The sequence below is a fragment of the Schistocerca cancellata genome, chromosome 6, assembly GCF_023864275.1.
Source record: "Schistocerca cancellata isolate TAMUIC-IGC-003103 chromosome 6, iqSchCanc2.1, whole genome shotgun sequence".
Taxonomy (NCBI): Eukaryota; Metazoa; Arthropoda; class Insecta; order Orthoptera; family Acrididae; genus Schistocerca; species Schistocerca cancellata.
The window spans coordinates 390,723,437-390,734,501 of record NC_064631.1 but is presented as its reverse complement, the minus strand read 5'-3'; the positions used below and the strand labels follow the sequence as shown (position 1 = coordinate 390,734,501).

Genomic DNA, 11,065 nt, shown 5'->3' with positions numbered 1-11,065 from the left:
CAAGATGCTGCTCGTATGCGATCTGCAAAGGCATCAAAATCCTCATTAGGCTTCTGCCTAAGGGTTGATAATTGATCTCGGTAATACGCGGTACCTCTGGTATCGGAATAACGCGTAGTCAATCCGCGAGCCAATACTTCAACATCGTGCGTGTCACGCAATTCGTCCACCGTTTCTATAAACATTCGAGCTTCCCCTGTCAACTTCAGTCTGGCTACATTGACCAGTAGATCATCCGGCCAGGCACACGTGCGACCCACATCACGAATATTTTGTAAGAACATAGCCACATTCTCGTGGGACTTTCCAGAAAAGGTGGGAATGAAATCAGACGCAGGAAAATTGCTTACAGTCGCCATGTTAGCTGAAATTGTTGCGTTTGTATTAGAGACAGAACTAGTGTTAGTTGCCTCTGTTTGAGCATTTGTTACAGGTGCGGAGCTAGCCACAGGTATGGAAGTTCGCGCACTAGCTTCCAGCGCCTGTTTCAAGACGCGGTTTTGCTCAAGTAGCTCCTGATTTTGTGCGAATAACTGGAGCATTTGCGCATTTATGGCCTCGAGCGGGTCTTGCGAGGCAGGTGCCTCTACGGTGGTATCCCGTTCCGTCGCTCGTGTTCCCATCGGCATGTTTACAATTTTATGGGACGCTAGTGACCAGAAAAAAGTAATGATCGTTACAAGAAAAGGACGGCCACAAAAATTCTCAATCCATCGGCGGAAGATCGTCGAAGCTATTGTTGTAAGCATCGCGGCGACTTACATGGCGATGGAGGCGGTGCGACGCAGTAGCGGCGGCGACGGCGTGGTGCAGTGGCTGCGGCGGCGGTGGTCGGCGGGCGGCGGCGGCGGCGTCCGGACCCTCGGGCGGCGGCAAATGTGTTGGCGGCGGACGGCGCTGGCTCGGCCGGTCGGCGATGGCGGCAGGCCCCTGGCGCGTCGGTGACAGCGGCGGTGGGCGGCGCGGCGGCGGCGGCTGGCGCGGCGGCGGATGACGGCGGCCCGGCCGGTCGCGCAGCGCAGCGAAGGCCCCTCGAACTCAGGCAGCGGGCAGCGCGGCGGCGCCCGGCTCACGTGGCTGACTAGCGTGGGCTGCCTCGCTGCAGCGCGCGCCCTGTGCGTGTTTAGTGGAGCAGCCACGGCCCACGTGGAGCAAACGTGGCGGCCGGTTGGCGCATTCCATGCGCGAAGTGTACGGCGTCTTGCCGGGAGAAATTTAGTGTAGCGACAAAGTCACTACGGGAACGGCATCCCACTTCTGACACCAATTGTACAGGATGGCGGGTGTGGGCAGGCGGTGGGCGTTGTGGAATAATAGGGTAATTTTTAGAGAAAGGCCATTTATTGGCTAAAGCATGATGAAAAGGGGCTACATAGGCCTAGGGAGGTGAGGGTGAGCCAGAGCTTACAATTTGGCGAACATTGTTCGCGAAGCTACCGAAAGTGGTTGTCTGCCAAAACTAAGTCCACAGTGCCGCAGCACCGGGAGAAGCGAGAGAGGTTCAATGCTACAGGGCGCGCATCCCACTCGCGGGTGAGCAAGAATACAAGAGAGCGGGCCCGGCGACTGGCGGCCGGGTATATTCGACGCACCACGCGGCTTCCTCCGCCCTGATTGGTCAGGACCGAGCAAACCGTGCGGGCGGCATGGAACTTTCCAAAGCGTTGCCTGCTAAGCGACGCCTGGGGCGGCGTTACCTCGTCAGCACATGAGAGAGGCGCGTGAACAAGGTGCCCTTCATCGGTGCTGACTTCCTGTTACTATACCGTGGGACGAAATAATTTACAGGCAGCTAACACTGCCGGCCGTGGCTTGGCCGTAATGGGAAAACGAAGTTACCGGTTTGAGGCTCATATAATAAAGTAAAATCCCTTATTGTCTGGCTCATCCTTTACACTTCACTGAGGAGTCAAGCAGTATATTGCTCCCTACTACGTATATCTCACGGAGAGACCATGACGATAACATTAGAGAGTTTAGATCCCACACAGAGGCATACCGACAATCTTTCTTTCCACGAACAATTCGAGACTGGAATAGAACCGATAGAGGTACTCATTGTACTCTCCGCCACACACCGTCAGGTGGCTTGCGGAGTATGGATGTAGACATCTACATAGATGTAGATGACGCCCTAGACCGCGCGGCTACCCCACGCGGTAGGAATTTTGTAAGTCTCGGCTTTCCGCAGACCTATATCATGCCTTACCGAACCGAGAAGGATGCTTCACTTCGTTAGTGGCTGGGATATTATTTTAACCTGATGTTTCCTTATCCTGCCTAACTTAGACGAAATGTTGCCGACGTATGGAAGGAAAACCCTGGACTTAAACCGCTCCTTATCTTCTTGATGTCGTGGGTGGTCATATTTCTTCCTCCTTAGCGCTGTAATAATCTGATGTGGAGAGTAACCATTATCTTCGAACACAGACAGAAGAAAGGAGTGTAACCACCCACAACATCAAGAAGATAAGGACCTATTCAAGCCCAGGCGTTCCTTCCACACGTCGTTAACCATTCGTCTAATGTAGGCAGGATTCCAAGGAAATATCAAGTTATTATTGCGGCCACTGGCGAAGATTAGTGTTCTTCTCGGTTCTGTAAAGGACGATCTGGGTCTTCGGAAAGCCGTGATTTACAAAATTCCTTGCCAGTAAGGCAAAGCTTACATAGACGATATGCGCAGTACACGAAAGGTGCATTAAACGTAAGCGCCACACTCGCCTTTCGCAGCCCTTAAGTCGGTCGTAGTTAAGCATTTTATTACCACAGGGCACTGTATGGGTTATTTTGCCACAAAAATCTTGGCTCCGGCGAAATCCTTTTGGGATTCAATAATTAAGGAATCTGTGGAGATAAGTATAGCACAAGATCTTATAAATGCTGACGGTGTCTTTCAGCTGGACAAGGCTTGGCACGCAGTGATCTCTTTGATTTATTTTGAGAGAAAACATTTTATTCATAACGACACGTCTCGCAGCATCTGATGTTTGTTTTTAGCTCGGCGAGCGTGCGTTCGGACAGGGGACATACATGTAGTTTAATCTTAACGCATGCGTCTGCGCACCACAGATGGAACAGTATTTGCAGAGAGTGCGTATTTCGATTGAGGACGCTTATGCGTCTCCGTGCCAATATCTGCTATAAAGCCGACACTGTGAACTAGCAATCTGAAGTGGCGGGCGCTCATTTGAAGATAGATGGACGCTTGCTGGCTGAAATATTGTAACAAGAAGTCAACATGATCCGGCTGCAATCTTCTTTTTCATTCGCGTCCCCCAGCCCCGGTCCATCGAATTCAAGTCTCCCCCCCCCCCCTCTTTCCCAACCATTACATTTTCCTCTCCTGTATGCACCTACTTTCTATTATCTTTTCATAATTCTTTCGTATTTTGCGGAACTAGTTGACATTGCGACTTGGACTACTGTGTTGGGTATTGGCTTCATGTCTGTCTTGACTACGATAGTGCTGTTCATAATAGCTTCGCTACAATCCAACTGTCTTACTCAATACTAGACCCACTCTTGCTTTACTCCCATTTGATTTTATATTTATAACCATGTTTTCACCTGACCAGAAGTACAGCTCTTATGGCAAGGGTACTTCACTAAGTATAACTACATCTAACATCAACCTGTTGCAAGATCCCCCCATGGTATCAATCCAGTTCCTCAGTTTGGTCACAAGTCCGTAGGAAGCAGTATAGGTGACACACTCGGTACAACTGGTCATACCTTCTACTGTGCAGAAGTTAACGCTTTCTCGTTTATACAAAATGAATATGCATGTAAGATTATCTCCTGCTCTCCATAGATCTCTCTTCGATGTTGTCCTTTAAATCAGTTCTTATAGCGTGTTCTATCAGTTAGAGGATGCAAGCACACAACCTGTGCATTAACTGGAAGTGTGGGTATCTAATTTATTTGAAGTAACTCTCGAACTCTCGAGATGGCATTACGGTGCATTTATTAGCAATACCCGTAAACTCAGTCCGTCTTCAGGCCGCCATTGGCCTACCAGGACCATCCGACCGCTGTGTCATCCTCAGTGGAGGATGCGGATAGGAGGGGCGTGGGGTCAGCACACCGCTCTCCCGGTCGTTATGATGGTATTCCTGACCGAAGCCGCTACTGTTCGCTCGAGTAGCTCCTCAATTGGCATCACGAGGCTGAGTGCACTCCGAAAAATGGCAACAGCGCATGGCGGCCTGGATGGTCACCCATCCAAGTGCCGACCACGCCCGACAGTGCTTAACTTCGGTGATCTCACGGGAACCGGTGTATCCACTGCGACAAGGCCGTTGCTTAGTAATACCCATAAAACAGTAAATATTTAAATAGCTGAAACAATTCAACACAAAAAATACTAAAAACCGTGAGCATTGTAAAGACGACAGTAGAGAGTACAGTCTTAGATTATAACCAGTCGTTAATCTCCTGCATACTTCGTGAACTTCATATGCGTTCCTATGTGATCTGTAACTGAATAATATTCTTTACTTTTCCAGATGTATCCGCTTTTCCGCATAGTAGTTATAGTATTGAAGCTTTAATAAAAATTAGTCTCCTTCTACCATTTAGCATATCTAAGGTGGACTCTAATAAGTAATATTTATTACAGAAAATCCTCAGTTTTGTGTCTGCATGTATGTGGTTCGTCTACATGTAGATGTCCAAGTAAGACTCCTTCTCGTGTCTAGCTTACATCCCCCTACGCCAGTGACCGACTAGTGCACTACATGGTACCTCCGTTACCGATGCCTGCATGGGAAACATTTCACCTACTACGGCTGTATTCATCCGTGTCACTTAAGACAGCGAATTTCTTCTGTTAGCTTCAGCATACCAAAATAAGAGTAGCCTCACGTATTCACCATGGTGATTTTTTCTGAAGTTTTATTTTATTTACTTTTTTAAAGAAAATTCCAGTTTTGAAAGTAATAGATTCCCACTGTCATAGTTCATTAGACTAGGTTCCACATCTTCGTCACCTTTTTTATATGCAATACTTACACCATTTCTAAGCATCAGAAATGGAATTTAACTGATCTCTTTCGCTTGCTTATAAATTATTAATAATTAAGAAATGTATTTTCATTACTAAATGCCCTAAACACGAATGTTTCATAAAAGGATCTCGTTGGAGACTTCAAATTTAACTAAACTACATGAATATCAAACGTATTTAACTTTTCTGTTCCTTCAGACACCATAATAAGCACATGCCATTTCCCATGCTCTTGTAATATTAATATCCATCTATTAATATTAATTACCATTTTTGATATGTTAAACAGTAAATACGAGGTAATATAGACTGCGCAATATCTTATATACGACTCTCAAGGCAATGAACACAAAATTACAAATATTATCGCTAATAGAGTATTTGATAGTAATCAGTAGTTAGACATCACCTTTACACTAGTCTATAGATAAAAAATTAAACATTGCTCTCACGTTTTCCAGTGGCTTGGCTACTGACTGATTGAAATCCATAAGAGAATTTTTTTTATATTCCAACATTTCATAAACAAAAAATATGAAAAAAACTTGCCTTGTCAGCGGCTCATCATCACTCAATATAGGGTGAGTCGCATAAGACGTAACACCCCCATTATTCTGGGGGCGATTGCACGTATCGACAAGCGGTGTTCGGCGAATCATAGCGTACTATCGGGCACATACGTTGATACATGCACAATAATCACAACGTTTATAATGACCGAGATAATGAGGCAAGTACATGTCTTTTAAATGGGACGCTATACTTTTTTTTCCATCATTCGAACGCTCTGGAAATGACGCGTATAGTGATGTAACGCATGTTGCTATTGTAATTCAAACTTCGCTTAAAAGACGCTGGGAAATATTGTAGGACTGAAGGTCGAGGCGGTCGGAAGCGGCTGCAGAATGTAAACACGCCTCGCGTGAGCCGCGGGCAGAGTTGCCGTGCTCTATGCAGGATGCACGGCCTAAGCTACATAGGTAAATCCTCACCCGCCCTCTTTTAAGCAAAGTTTGAATCACAATAACAACATGCATTACTTCACTATACGCGTCTTTTCTAGAGCGTTCGCTTGATGGTAAAAAAAAGTATAGCGTCCCATTTAAAAAAACATGTACTTGCCTCATTATCTCAGTAAGTATAAACATTGTGATTATTGTGCATGTACCAATGTATGTGCCCCATAGCCTGCTATGATTCGCCGAAAACTGTATGCCGATGCATCTAATCGCCCCCGGAATAAAGGGGGTGTTACGTCTTACGCGACTCACTATATATATATATATATATATATATATATATATATACTAAACACAGGATATTTATTTTCTTTTAACTCTGATACAACAAATGGCCCTTCCACCGCAAATCTTTACTGATGAACTTACGAGTCTACGGGTGTTCTTTCAGATCACACGTCACTATCTTCAGTCACACCAGTTTTCACTCATTGGCCGAAGGTGGTGACACATGATGTTGCGGTACCGTCGTGACATGGGGCTGGCAGTCGCCTTTCTCTTCAGTCACTTGGTTTAGCTCCAGTCATTTGGTCATCATGGCTTAAAACTTTCCCTGAATCCAAGAATCAGTGATTATATTATACATTAATTTTAAAGAGTAGCGTATTTTAAAGACATATTGCTATGAATCTTCCTGGCAGATTAAAACTCTGTGCTGGACCGAGACTCGAACTCGGGAACTTTGCCTTTCGCGGGCAAGTGCTCTACCAAGTGAGCTACCCAAGCACGACACACGCCCCGTTCTCACAGCTTTTCTTTTGCCAGTACCTCGTCTCCTACCTTCCAAACTTTTACAGAAGCTCTTCTGCGAACCTTGCAGAACTAGAACTCTTGAAAGAAAGGATATTGCGGAGACATGGCTTAGCCACAGCCTGGGGGATGTTTCCAGAATGAGATTTTTCACTCTGCAGCGGAGTGTGCGCTGATATGAAACCTTCTGCCAGATTAAAACTCTGTGCCGGACAGAGACTCGAACTCGGGACCTTTGCCTTTCGCGGGCAAGTGCTCTACCAACTGAGCTACCCAAGCACGACTCACGCCCCGTAGGTAGGAGACGAGGTACTGGCAGAAGTACAGCTGTGAGGACGGGGCGTGAGTCGTGCTTGGGTAGCTCAGTTGGTAGAGCACTTGCCCGCGAAAGGCAAAGGTCCCGAGTTCGAGTCTCTGTCCGGCACACAGTTTTAATCTGCCAGGAAGTTTCATATCAGCGCACACTCCGCAGCAGAGTGAAAATCTCATTCTGGAAACATATTGCTATATTTCTCATAATGTTTGTGTATTGGTAATTATCTTCTTTTTCTTCCAAAAGGGCACACAAATGTATTAAAATTTCCGAATAAGTAGTTACTTAGTTACCGTCTAATACACTGACGGAGAAGAAAATTGAAACACCAAGGAGTTGTGCAACATAAACGAAAGTTTGTACTCGCATCTGTACATCTGAAGCATGTCTATGACAGAAGCCGCGCAGTCGCTATGAGTGGCGTTAGTAGCACCACTATGAGGATGGCATTAGGTTTGCTTTAATTGCACGCTGTAACGTTCGTGAGCGTTAATTGCATTTGTGACGACGTGGTAAGTTGATGATAGTCAAGAATGGCTGTAAGGCGACAAAGATGCCATTATCAGCACCTCAGTGGACAAAGATGAATCAGTGCACTGCATCAGGTGCGAATAAGATCCTTGACTGTGTTTAGCTTTATCTGTGGTTGACTTGCTAGTCAGTCAGTTGTGCAGCGCTGGGGCATTCGTATTTTCGGCTTAGTAGCGAGCAGTTAAGTTTTTATGAAACTGGGAGACGCTATCTGAAATACTCCATTACGGAGATGAAATCCCATTTACAATATTTCCTTATTTTCTACGTTGGTGGCCACGATTGTAGAGTAATTTTAATGGTACGTTTGTAATTACTTTGTAGTGCGAGAATTTTGTAATTATTAGTGTCTTCCCTTGTCGAGCAGTCTTTTTGTTAATAATCATATTTCTCAAAAACAATTTTCTTTAGAGTAAAACCCACCTCCACGATTTTGTCGTGTGTGCAATGCATCTTACGCCACACGAAGTCGCAGATGGTTTGGAAAAAGAAAATTTAGAGTAGATTATTTATCCTATTCTGTTGCATCTGCTGATTTGTATTTACTTTCGAGATCGTCAGTATTTCAGATACAAAAACAGCATTCCGAGCAAGAGGGTAGTCACTTTTATTACATGGCAGATCTCACCTTGCATTCTTGAGCAAACAGTGTGTAGCTGGGATTGTCAGGTATGATGCTAGCAGCCACATTAATTTTCAGTGAACAGCGTTGGTTATTTCAGACAGTTATTATCTTCCGAGTAGAGCAATAATTTTTGTGGAGGTTCCAAGTTAAACGTGACACTTTATATCACGCAAGTCTTATAATGTACTTTGGTATTTAGTTTTAGATGTAGATTTCGTTGAACACGCTATCAGTTTCTCGATTACTTAATTTAATGCATTTAGTTATAATCATTTGTTTTATTTCAAATTTTGCGTTACATGAAGTCTAAAGTTTTATTTTACGACGCTATTCACATGCGCAACACAAGGCCAACCTATAGCCAGTTTTACTCAGCAATACAATACGTTATCTAAGTACACTTCACACGAGTAGAAAGGTTTGGAAAACAATGTATTCATTTCTCTCACATACAGACAATTTTTTTTATAGAAAGCTACACAATATTTTATAGAAAGCTTACAGGATGACCTATTCTGGTCAAGGTATACTTCAAAAATCTCGTTACAATCCTCTGTCACGTCATCAAGTTTAATAATTCGCCTTTTGCCACTTCGTTGATAGTTTTAGTTTTCTTTACTTCAACTCTTATTCCATTGTTGACACTTTCGTTTCAACACTGATCTCACCGCTCTTTCCTGCCTGTGTGGTAACTCCATTTTTACTGGATCTGCAAGGATAACATTAACTCCTCATCGTCACGTAGCATCGATTCTGTGCTTCTTTACAAGCACTAACAATAAGTGCGAACTTTATACTACTTCCGGCTCCAGCTACCTCCACGGCTATACTACCGTTTTCAATACTTCATGGTCTACCAGTAAGTTCTTTCTTATGAGTGTGACACATCGATCTGTTGCTGACATAATAACACTCAATACATTTTCATTGTTTCTTATTTCTCATAGTACTTATCACTTTGTTGTTTTACAGTCTCTTCCAACAGAACCTATGACCTTAGCCCCATGCTCTTCTCTCTATTAGTTGCTCATAAAGTCCTCCGGCAATGGTACGTGCTACCGATTCGAATGATCGCTACTGTTTCAATCAACCATGAATAACACACAGTAATCTGATAATTGTCTTCATTCTTATTCCTTATTTCTTTCCTGTCATGATTGTTATATCGTCTATTACAATGAAAATTTAAACAGCCACCAAGTTTCTCTCTAACTATTGCGTTGTCGCTCATGATGAAAATGTAAATTCTCATCAGCGTCTTCTCTGTCACAATCATTATTTTGTTTGCAGCCATGAAAATGTTAACTCTTTCGTTTTCGCACATACTTCCTTTCTGGAAAAACCGTTACTGTATCTCTCATTCTCGTTTGTTGGAACATTGTTTACATTGTTACATCTTCGGTTCCAATTTTCCTTTGATTTTCACCTTACACCCCTCCAACAGATACATCTCATTGCTTAAGAACCACATTCTAGTCTCACTTTTCTGGAGATAATTCTTTATCGGGGTTGCATCTACAGTACGGTAATCGGAATCATTGAGGCATGTAAGCCACCACACCTTGGCAATGTCATGGTTCAGGAATTAAGGTTTATAAGGCCACAATTCCGTGTCTCAGAATAAATTGCAATTTGAAAACTACTGTCTTCCAAAAGTCTCAAATTTACCTAGTCAAAGAAACTTCTTATTGTTTCTTGAATATTGTACGAATACTGTTTTTAGGGGAGATTCTTTCCTTCTACATGATGTCCGACGTATTTTATATTCCTGTTATCGCGTGTGTCTCTTATTTTGCTCTCTACTGCTCCTTCCAGCGGCAGATTAACTACTCCTTAGTGCTTTACAGATATCCCACGAACCTATACTCTCTTCTTTTCAGTTCAGAAAATTTTAGCGACAGCCGTGTACTTTAAGATATTTTATTTTATTCTGAAAGCAACCAGTCTCATCAACTTATTTTGGCATTTTCAGGCCCCATACGCTTGTTTCAAATCAACGAACTTATCGTGTAGCGCCATAAAACTGGATATCGTGAATTCCAATCGTTGTGCAGATGATCCATACGAAAGCTTAACAGCAACTGCCGAAACTGGTTGCTTTCAGAATAAATCAAAATATCCTGAAGTATAAGGATGTCGGTAAAGTTTATTGACGTGAAAAGTACATACCAGCTGATGTCCCCTGGCCGTAATGGGCCAACAGAGATATACTCTCTTCTGTTGTCTTGATGTCTTCTCTCCTCACCTATCGTTTAAGTACTTATTTATTTCGTACAGTATCTAACCACATTTAAAATGCTTTCTTTTCCTTCTTTTACGGATTTCCCTTGGAACACGTTTCTTTTCCGTACAGTTTTGTGCACCAGACGTGCACTTCCAAGAACTTATTTAGTTCCATATCAATCTCTAATATCAGAGGATTCCTTTCAATGAGGAAAGATTTCTTAAACTACGGCAGTCGCTTCACCTACGTCAGTCTATTTCCCACATCATTTATGTGTCAGAACATATTGTGTAATTTTATTTGATAGATAGGACACTTCAAAAAACATGGTTGAAATGGCTCTGAGCACTATGGGAATTAACATCTGAGGTCATCAGCCCCCTAGAACTTAGAACTACTTAAACCTAAGTAACCTAAGGACATCACACACATCCATGCCCGAGGCAGGATTCGAAACTGCGACCGTAGCGGTCGCGCGGTTCCAGAGTGTAGGGCCTAGAACCGTTCGGCCACACCGGCTGGCAGGGACACTTCTTTCACTTCCTTTAATACTGTGCTGCTGATGATATCCTAATGCCTACTGGTCGTCAGCACT

At 43.7% G+C, this 11,065-nt stretch overlaps 1 pseudogene; it reads right to left on the bottom strand.

Annotated features, from left to right (window-relative positions):
- Positions 1-4,188: 4,188 nt before the first annotated feature.
- LOC126089737 (5S ribosomal RNA) lies at positions 4,189-4,306 on the bottom strand (annotated as a pseudogene).
- Positions 4,307-11,065: the final 6,759 nt, after the last annotated feature.